General features: G+C 45.7%; 1 long non-coding RNA gene across 1 annotated transcript; it reads left to right on the forward strand.

Moving 5' to 3' along the window:
• Positions 1 to 941: 941 nt before the first annotated feature.
• Positions 942 to 7,471, forward strand: LOC143284628 (uncharacterized). Its single transcript, XR_013055589.1, has 2 exons — positions 942 to 1,633; positions 1,871 to 7,471. It is a non-coding gene; the product is annotated as an uncharacterized LOC143284628 (long non-coding RNA).
• The last annotated feature ends 3,311 nt before the right edge of the window (positions 7,472 to 10,782 follow it).

Raw genomic sequence — 10,782 nt, forward strand, 5'->3', positions numbered from 1 at the left:
TCTGTTAGGTGTGGTGTCTGTGATGTGGTGTGATGTCTGAGATGTGGTGTGGTGTCTGTGGGGTGTGGTGTGTTAGGTGTCTGTGAGATGTGGTGTGGTGTCTGTGATGTGGTGTGATGTCTGAGATGTGGTGTGGTGTCTGTGATGTGTGGTGTCTGTTAGGTGTGGTGTCTGTGAGATTTGGTGTGGTGTCTGTTAGGTGTGGTGTCTGTGAGATGTGGTGTGGTGTCTGTGATGTGGTGTGATGTCTGAGATGTGGTGTGGTGTCTGTGGGGTGGGGTGTGTTAGGTGTCTGTGAGATGTGGTGTGGTGTCTGTTAGGTGTGGTGTCTGTTAGGTGTCTGTGGGATGTAGTGTTGTGTCTGTTAGATGTGGTGTCTGTGATGTGTGGCATGGTGTCTGTTAGGTGTGGTGTCTGTTAGTGTGGTGTGGTGTCTGTTAGTGTGGTGTGGTGTCTGTTAGTGTGGTGTCTGTTAGTGTGGTGTGGTGTCTGTTAGTGTGGTGTCTGTTAGTGTGGTGTGGTGTCTGTTAGGTGTGGTGTCTGTTAGGTGTGGTGTGGTGTCTGTTAGGTGTGATGTCTGTTAGGTGTGATGTGGTGTCTGTTAGTGTGGTGTCTGTTAGTGTGGTGTGGTGTCTGTTAGGTGTGGTGTCTGTTAGTGTGGTGGTGTCTGTTAGTGTGGTGTCTGTTAGGTGTGGTGTGGTGTCTGTTAGTGTGGTGTCTGTTAGTGTGGTGTGGTGTCTGTTAGGTGTGGTGTCTGTTAGGTGTGGTGTGGTGTCTGTTAGGTGTGGTGTCTGTTAGGTGTGGTGTGGTGTCTGTTAGATGTGATGTCTGTTAGGTGTGGTGTGGTGTCTGTTAGGTGTGATGTCTGTTAGGTGTGATGTCTGTTAGGTGTGGTGTGGTGTCTGTTAGTGTGGTGTGGTGTCTGTTAGGTGTGATGTCTGTGTGATGTCTGTTAGGTGTGATGTCTGTTAGGTGTGGTGTGATGTCTGTTAGGTGTGGTGTGATGTCTGTGTGATGTCTGTTAGGTGTGATGTCTGTTAGGTGTGGTGTGGTGTCTGTTAGGTGTGGTGTGATGTCTGTTAGGTGTGGTGTGATGTCTGTTAGGTGTGATGTCTGTGTGATGTCTGTTAGGTGTGATGTCTGTTAGGTGTGGTGTGATGTCTGTTAGGTGTGGTGTGATGTCTGTGTGATGTCTGTTAGGTGTGGTGTGGTGTCTGTTAGGTGTGGTGTGATGTCTGTGTGATGTCTGTTAGGTGTGGTGTGGTGTCTGTTAGGTGTGGTGTGGTGTCTGTTAGGTGTGGTGTGATGTCTGTTAGGTGTGGTGTGGTGTCTGTTAGGTGTGGTGTGATGTCTGTGTGATGTCTGTTAGGTGTGGTGTCTGTTAGGTGTGGTGTGGTGTCTGTTAGGTGTGGTGTGATGTCTGTGTGATGTCTGTTAGGTGTGATGTCTGTTAGGTGTGGTGTCTGTGATGTGTGGCATGGTGTCTGTTAGGTGTGGTGTCTGTTAGTGTGGTGTGGTGTCGGTTAGGTGTGGTGTCTGTTAGGTGTGGTGTGGTGTCTGTTAGGTGTGATGTCTCTTAGGTGTGATGTCTCTTAGGTGTGGTGTGATGTCTGTTAGGTGTGATGTCTCTTAGGTGTGGTGTGATGTCTCTTAGGTGTGATGTGATGTCTCTTAGGTGTGGTGTGATGTCTCTTAGGTGTGATGTCTCTTAGGTGTGGTGTGATGTCTGTTAGGTGTGATGTCTTTTAGGTGTGGTGTGATGTCTCTTAGGTGTGGTGTGATGTCTCTTAGGTGTGATGTCTCTTAGGTGTGGTGTGATGTCTCTTAGGTGTGGTGTGATGTCTCTTAGGTGTGATGTGATGTCTCTTAGGTGTGGTGTGATGTCTCTTAGGTGTGATGTCTGTTAGGTGTGGCATGGTGTCTGTTAGGTGTCTGTGATGTGTGGCATGGTGTCTGTGACATGTGGCATGGTGTCTGTTAGGTGTGGCATGGTGTCTGTTAGGTGTGGGGTGTGGCATGATGTCTGTTAGGTGTGGTGTGATGTCTGTGAACTGAGGTGGTGTCTGTGGGGGTGGTATGGTGTCTGTGAGTTTTGTTTGTTTTTTGGGGTTTTTTTTTAATCACCTTCTTGCTAGAATGATACAGGTTTATTTTACAACTGAATAATGTCTGCAAAGTGTGGAGTGTTAGCTGCTGTTGTTTTCCCCAGACCCCAGTGACAAATCAGTCAACCTGGACAAAAGCTGATGAAGATTTAAAACTGAAGTGAAACAGAAACTGGTCAAGCCCACAGCCAGACATGTGGCTTTGGACCTCTGTTCTGACGAAACAGTGTGTTGTTGTTTGGTCTGTCTATCTATCTTTCTTTCTTTCTTTCTTTTTCTTGTTATTTTTTGCTGTCAGAGGATCAGTGAATGTATCTGTTATTTTTGTTAACACTGGTCCAGGTTAGTTCCCAGCTGGGGTCAGTGCACACAGGGTAGGCAGGTGTGGTGCTGGAGCTTGAACTGAAAACAGTGCAGTGGTCATCCTACACTGTCACACCTGGAGCATTATCCAGTTATTTGTTTATGCATCTTTTTTTCCCCCTCAAGGCCTGACTGAGCACATTTGGCTACGCTGCTGGTCGGGCATTTGCTTTGCAGCTGAAATGCAGACCATGGATTTGTCCAAATGCAGTGACACCTCCTTGAGAAAGTGAACTGAAGTGAACCTGGAGCAGTGTCTGGGAACAGGTGTGTCCTCTGGCCCTGTTCTAGCATGGTGTGTTCTCTGGCTCTGTTCTAGCATGGTGTGTTCTCTGGCTCCATTCTAGCATGGTGTGTCCTCTGGCTCCGTTCTAGCATGGTGTGTCCTCAAACCCTTTTCTAGCATGGTGTGTCCTCAAACCCCATTCTAGCATGGTGTGTCCTCTGGCCCCATTCTAGCATGGTGTGTCCACTGGCTCCGTTCTAGCATGGTGTGTCCTCTGGCTCCGTTCTAGCATGGTGTGTCCTCAAACCCTTTTCTAGCATGGTGTGTCCTCTGGCCCCATTCTAGCATGGTGTGTCCTCTGGCCCCATTCTAGCATGGTGTGTCCACTGGCTCCGTTCTAGCATGGTGTGTCCTCTGGCCCCATTCTAGCATGGTGTGTCCTCTGGCCCCATTCTAGCATGGTGTGTCCTCTGGCCCCGTTCTAGCATGGTGTGTCCACTGGCTCCGTTCTAGCATGGTGTGTCCTCTGGCTCCGTTCTAGCATGGTGTGTCCTCAAACCCTTTTCTAGCATGGTGTGTCCTCTGGCCCCATTCTAGCATGGTGTGTCCTCTGGCCCCATTCTAGCATGGTGTGTCCACTGGCCCCATTCTAGCATGGTGTGTCCTCTGGCCCCATTCTAGCATGGTGTGTCCTCAGACCCTGTTCTAGCATGGTGTGTCCTCTGGCACCGTTCTAGGTGTGTCCTCTGGCCCCGTTCTAGCATGGTGTGTCCTCTGGCCCCGTTCTAGCATGGTGTGTCCTCTGGCTCCGTTCTAGCATGGTGTGTCCTTTGGAAAGGCACTTCACTCCCTCTTTCCTCACTCCAGGCAGGTGTGAATTGGTACCTGGCTGTGGATGGGGGATGTTCAAGTGGTGCCCCCTGTTCCTTGCCTAGCCCTTGGCTGTGTGGATGTGTAACCATGAATGGTTTTGGACCTTTGACAATTGAACTCACAGTGCTGGCAGGGTTGTGACACACAAAGTTGGGAACAAGTACATCATGGGCATCACTGGGATGGGCACCACTGGGAGTCTGCTTCTGTGGAAAGCCCAGTAGTTTGAGAAGGAAAGAAGTCCCCATCAGAGCTGTGCGGTGGACAGTGTTGTGCCAGTGTTCAGCAGTTTCAGTTTCAGTTTCATTTCTCAACAAGGCGTCACTGCGTTTGGACAGAATCCATATACGTTACACCACATCTGCTAGACAGATGTCTGACCAGCAGCATAACCCAAAGTTCTTTGACAGGCCTCGAGTGTATGCATATATATTTTTCGACCTTTCAGAGTGGATTTCTTCTACAGGATTTTGCCAGAAAACAACAATTTTCTTGCCATGGGTCCTTTTTCATTGTGCTGCACACGGGACCTCAGTTTATTGTCTGATCTGAATGACTAGACACCCAGTTGGATTTTCTTGTCAAATGTGGGAGAAAGGGAGAGAGCAGGATTCGAATCCAGACCTTCACAGACTCTGTACTGGCAGATGAGAGTCTTAACCATTCTGTCACTTTCCTCACAGTTCATCAATCATCGATTGATATGACTGTGCTGTGGACAATATTGTGTCATTGTTCATCAGTTACTGGTTGATATGACTGTGCTGACAGTGTTGTGTCATTGTTCATCAGTTACTGGTTGATATGACTGTGCTGACAGTGTTGTGTCATTGTTCATCAGTTACTGGTTGATATGACTGTGCTGAGGACAATGTTGTGTCATTGTTCATCAGTCACTGGTTGATATGACTGTGCTGATAATGTCGTGTCAGTGTTCATCAGTTACTGGTTGATATGACTGTGCTGAGGACAATGTCATGTCAGTGTTCATCAGTTATTGGTTGATATGACTGTGCTGTGGACAATATTGTGTCATTATTCATCAGTTACTGGTTGATATGACAGTGCTGACAATGTTGTGCCAGTGTTATTAGTCACTGGTCGATATGACTGTGCTGACGATGTCGTGTCAGTGTTCATCAGTCACTGGTTGATATGACTGTGCTGACAATGTTGTGTCATTGTTCATCAGTCAGTGGTTGATACAGCTGTGCGGTGGACAATGTGTCAGTGTTCATCAGTTACTGGTTGATATGACTGTGCTGAGGACAGTGTTGTGTCAGTGTTCATCAGTTACTGGTTGATAATGACTGCACTGTGTAGGTGGTTGTGGATTTGAACCTTTGTGTATCAGTGTTGACAGATGGACAGCAGTGGGTGATGTCTGCACTGCCCCCCACACTTCCTCCTCCTTCACTCACTCCACAAATTATCAGCAAAGTCCACAGATAAATTCTTCATATGTTGAATCCTATGGTATTTTCATTGTTGTTATTAGTTATTTCTGCTTCATATTCAAAACATTGTCTACAGTTCATTTGTTGTTTTTTTCTGTTAATGGACAGTTCATATGATATTCAAAACACTGTCTATGCTTCAGTTGTTGTTTTCTGTAAAAGGAGAGAGTCCATATGATATTTAAAATGCTATCTGTGCTTCAGTTGTTGCTGTTTTCTGTTAATGGATAGTCCATATGGTATTTGAAATGCTGTCTGTGCTTCAGTTTTGTTTTCTGTAAAAGGAGAGTCCATATGGTATTTAAAATGCTGTCTATGCTTCAGTTGTTGTTTTCTGTAAAAGGACAGTCCATATGTTGTTGTTGTTTTCTGTTCGTGGATTGTCCATATGATATTTTAAACGCTATCTACACTTCAGTTGTTGTTGTTTTCTGTTAGTGGACAGTCCATATGATATTCAAAACACTGTCTATGCTTCAGCTGTTTTTTGTCCATAAGTGGAGACATAATTAGATTACACTATTTTATATAAAAGTGTAATTGACTGTGTTTGAAATAAATAACTGAATGGCATGTATAAATAAATGCACAGATTTAATTTTCCTTGTCTTGTACTCCAGCCTTTCTGCAGCAGTTGATGGCTGTGTCATGTGCTTGTTGGGCTAAATACAAAGTTCAGTTGACAGTTGTGTTGTGTGGGCTCCATGCAGTTCAGTTGATAGTTGTGTTGTGTGGGCCCCATGCAGTTCAGTTGATAGCTGTGTTGTGTGGGCTCCATACAGTTCAGTTGATAGCTGTGTTGTGTGGGCTCCATACAATTCAGTTGATAGTTGTGTTGTGTGGGCTCCATGCAGTTCATTTGATGGCTGTGTTGTGGGCTCCATACAGTTCATTTGATAGCTGTGTTGTGTGGGCTCCATGCAGTTCAGTTGATAGCTGTGTTGTGTGGGCTCCATACAGTTCAGTTGATAGCTGTTTTGTGTGGGCTCCATACAGTTCAGTTGATAGCTGTGTTGTGTGGGCTCCATACAGTTCAGTTGATAGCTGTGTTGTGTGGGCTCCATACAGTTCAGTTGATAGCTGTGTTGTGTGGGCTCCATACAGTTCAGGTGATAGCTGTGTTGTGTGGGCTCCATACAGTTCAGGTGATAGCTGTGTTGTGTGGGCTCCATACAGTTCAGTTGATAGCTGTGTTGTGTGCTTGTGGAGCTCCATACAAAGTGCCATAGCACCCAACAATGCCGATTCCATGTCTCACAGGGTATCTGAAGCAATGGCCGCTATTTTTATCAGGCACTCTGTCCTGTGCTTTGTGAGCGGCATTGAGATGTGTGTGAAATGTGTGGTGAATCAGTGTAGGACTTATCTGCCAGGAGGGTGTGAGGAGTTGTGAAGCTTATCTCCCTGTTGTTGTTGATGTAATGGTTTTCTTGTTGCTTGCTTGCTGTTCGGATTGCTTTTACTAGTTTGGGTGTTGGACTACTTCCCCTCTGAAAGGTCAGTATGTGTGACATGGGTTGTTGTTCACTGTGGGCCTACAGTGCTCAATACTTCACCTCTGATCAGTGTGTGACATGGGTTGTTGTTCACTGTGGGCCTACAGTGCTCAATACTTCATCCTGATCAGTGTGTGACATGGGTTGTTGTTCACTGTGGGCCTACAGTGCTCAATACTTCACCTCTGAATGATGTGTGACATGGGTTGTTGTTCACTGTGGGCCTACAGTGCTCAATACTTCACCTCTGATCAGTGTGTGACATGGGTAGTTGTTCACTGTGGGCCTACAGTGCTCAATACTTCACCTCTGATCAGTGTGTGACATGGGTAGTTGTTCACTGTGGGCCTACAGTGCTCAATACTTCACCTCTGATCAGCATGTGACATGGGTTGTTGTTCACTGTGGGCCTACAGTGCTCAATACTTCACCTCTGAATGATGTGTGACATGGGTTGTTGTTCACTGTGGGCCTACAGAGCTTTTGGTTTTCCTGTTCTGTGTCATGTCACTGTTTTTGTTCGGTGTCCAGTCTGTGCATGTCTTGTTGGTTTTTGTTGTTAAAATACACTCAGTCCAAGGGTTTATATTTTTGGCATACAAAAGTGGTGAGAATTCCTGGGGTTTTTATGCACTGCTTGGTGGAAGAATGTTTGAATTACTTGATATTCTGTCGTTGAATGGTTTGTTTGTTTTTTAGCCATTTTGTTCATCAAATCACATTCAGACTTGACTGACAACTTGAACAAGAGTAGAAAGTGGGTGTTGAACAATGTTGCCAACCCATCTGTGGGAATGAAAGCATAACAAAGTGACAAGGTGGCAACAGTTTATGTTGGATGTTGGTGTGAAATGTGCGCCAATAACATTTGGGGATGATCAAGCTTTTCCTTTGTCTTTTCTGATCCGATTCCATCCATACTGGTGTCAAAATAAAAAGTGTTGTGTGCAAGTTTGTGTCTGCATCTATTTGTATGTCGTGTTTATTTGTTTGTAGATCTCAGTCTTTCTCTGCTGTACTGTACTGTGTTGTTTTGTGTGGCATTATTTGCCAAGTGCAACAGATGTTCTCTTTGTCAATCCAGATTACTTTTTCCATGGAGAACGTGTCACTTAAGTGCAGTGCCTCAATCTATTTTCTCTGTCTCTGTCTCTTTCTCTGTCTGTCTCTCTCTCTCATTCATCATTTCTGTCTGTCTGCATCATTGTTCACATCAAAATGTTGAACTATTTCCTAGTGATCCAATGGTTTGCATTGAGACACACATGTCCAGCCTTGTTAAAGTGAGACATGTAACTATGTCTGAGAAATGGTGGTAGGTTGCCAGTACATGTGTGTGAGGCTGGTGTATGCGTATCATTGTACAGATGTATTTACTTGTGTGTGTGTCTGAGTGTTGTTATTTATCACAGTTCTTATACAAAGTAGTGTACAGACTTTAGGCTGATTTGATCCCATGACACTGAGCAACTTTTATTTGACAAACACGCCTCCTTTATTGTTGCCATTCAATCAGCGGTGGACACACAAGATGGTTTGGATAATTCATTTGTTGGATGGGAGCTCTGAAGTAAACGCTTTCCATTCACACACACACACACACACACACACACACACACACAGGTGGATGCGCTTATTTTTGATGGGTTATTCATTCCAGGGGACAATTAGGAGGAGTTTTGAATGATTGTCGATATATCAGTATTCTAAAAGATAAGTTTTTATGTGTTCTTGCCAATGTTTGATGTCATCTCATCAATTGCTCTGCATCTGTTGAAATGTTTGCCTGGAAGTTGAAGAAATACACCTTGAACAGACATTGTGCACCTTGAACAGCCAGAACAGACATTGACTGTGCTCCTTGAACAGCCAGAACAGACATTGTGCACCTTGAACAACCAGAACAGACATCAACTGTGCACCTTGAACAGACATTGACTGTGCAACTTGAACGGCCAGAACAGACATTGACTGTGATCCTCGAACGGCCAGAACAGACATTGACTGTGATCCTCGAACGGCCAGAACAGACATTGACTGTGCTCCTTGAACAGCCAGAACAGACATTGACTGTGCTCCTTGAACAGCCAGAACAGACATTGACTGTGCACCTTGAACAGCCAGAACAGACATTGTGCTCTTTGAACAGCCAGAACAGACATTGTGCACCCTCAACAGCCAGAACAGACTTTGTGCACCCTCAACAGCCAGAACAGACATTGACTGTGCTCATTGAACAGCCAGAGCAGACATTGTGCACTTTGAACAACCAGAACAGACATTGACTGTGCACCTTGAACAGCCAGAACAGACATTGTGCTCCTTGAACAGCCAGAACAGACATTGTGCACCTTGAACAGACATTGCCTGTGCACCTTGAACAGCCAGAACAGACATTGACTGTGCTCCTTGAACAGCCAGAACAGACATTGACTGTGCTCCTTGAACAGCCAGAACAGACATTGACTGTGCACCTTGAACAGCCAGAACAGACATTGTGCACCTTGAACAGCCAGAACAGACATTGTGCTCTTTGAACAACCAGAACAGACATTGACTGCTCCTTGAACAGCCAGAACAGACATTGACTGTGCACCTTGAACAGCCAGAACAGACACTGACTGTGCACCTTGGACAGCCAGAACAGATATTGACTGTACACCTTGAACAGCCAGAACAGACACTGACTGTGCACCTTCGACAACCAGAACAGACATTGACTGTGCACCTTGGACAGCCAGAACAGATATTGACTGTACACCTTGAACAGCAGAACAGACATTGACTGTGCACCATGAACAGCCAGAACAGACATTGTGCTCCTTGAACAGCCAGAACAGACATTGACTGTGCTCCTTGAACAGCCAAAACAGACATTGACTATGCACCTTGAACAGCCAGAACAGACATTGTGCTCCTTGAACAGCCGGAACTTACATTGACTGTGCTCCTTGAACAGCCAGAACAGACATTGTGCTCCTTGAACAGCCAGAACAGACACTGACTGTGCACCTTGAATAACCAGAACAGACATTGACTGTGCACCTTGAACAGCCAGAACAGACATTGTGCACCCTCAACAGCCAGAACAGACATTGACTGTGCTCCTTGAACAGCCAGAACAGACAATGACTATGCACCTTGAACAGCCAGAAACAGTGACAGTGAAAAGGTTTTATCAGTAGCCCTGGACAACAAAGGGAGGCAACTTGGCCTGTGTGATGTGTGACAAGGCAATAAAGAGAGACAACTTAGTCTCTGTGTGAACTCGCAGAACAAAGGAATGCTACTTGATCTGTGTCAATGTCACAGGACAACAAAGGGAGGCAACATGGCCTATATGATGTCACAGGGCAACAAAGGGAGGCACTTTAGTCTGTATGATGTCACAGGACAACAAAGGGAGGCAACTTGGCCTGTGTGATGTCACAGGACAACAAAGGGAGGCAACTTGGCCTGTGTGATGTCACAGGACAACAAAGGGAGGCAACTTGGCCTGTGTGATGTCACAGGACAACAAAGGGGGCAATGTGGTGTTTCACAAGACAACGAAGGGAGGCAACTTGGCCTGTGTGTGATGTCACAGGACAACAAAGGGAGGCAATGTGGTCTGTCTGGTGTCACAGGAAAACAAAGGAAGCCAACTTGGCCTGTGTGTGTGATGTCACAGGACAACAAAAGGAGGCAACTTGGCCTGTGTGTGATGTCATGGTACAAAAACAAAGGGAGGCAACTTGGCTTGTGTGTGATGTCACAGGACAACGAAAGGAGGCAACTTAGTCTGTGTGTGATCTCACAGGACAACAAAGGGAGGCAACTTAATCTGTGTGTGATCTCACACGACAACGAAGGGAGGCAACTTAGTCTCTGTGTGTTGTGTGATGGTCCCTCACTCCTGCTGTTGGATTCACAGGTTGTGTTTTGTCGGTCTCTGATTGGAGGATTCACAGGTTGTGTTTTGTCTGTCTCTGATTGGAGGATTCACAGGTTGTGTTTTGTCTGTCTCTGATTGGAGAATTCACAGGTTGTGTTTTGTGCGGTTTACCTCACCACTCTCCTCTTTTGTTACCATTAAAATTGAAAATCACTTTTTGGTGTTTATTCATCTGTCCTGTTTGTCTGTCTGTCTGTCACTGAAGAATGTTGATAAAGGCTGTCTGTCTGTCACTGAAGGATGTTGATAAAGGCTGTCTGTCTATCACTGAAGGATGTTGATAAAGGATTTCTGTCTGTCACTGAAGGATGTTGATAAAGGTTGTCTG

Source organism: Babylonia areolata, chromosome 8 (genome assembly GCF_041734735.1).
Source record: "Babylonia areolata isolate BAREFJ2019XMU chromosome 8, ASM4173473v1, whole genome shotgun sequence".
NCBI classification, from domain to species: domain Eukaryota; kingdom Metazoa; phylum Mollusca; class Gastropoda; order Neogastropoda; family Buccinidae; genus Babylonia; species Babylonia areolata.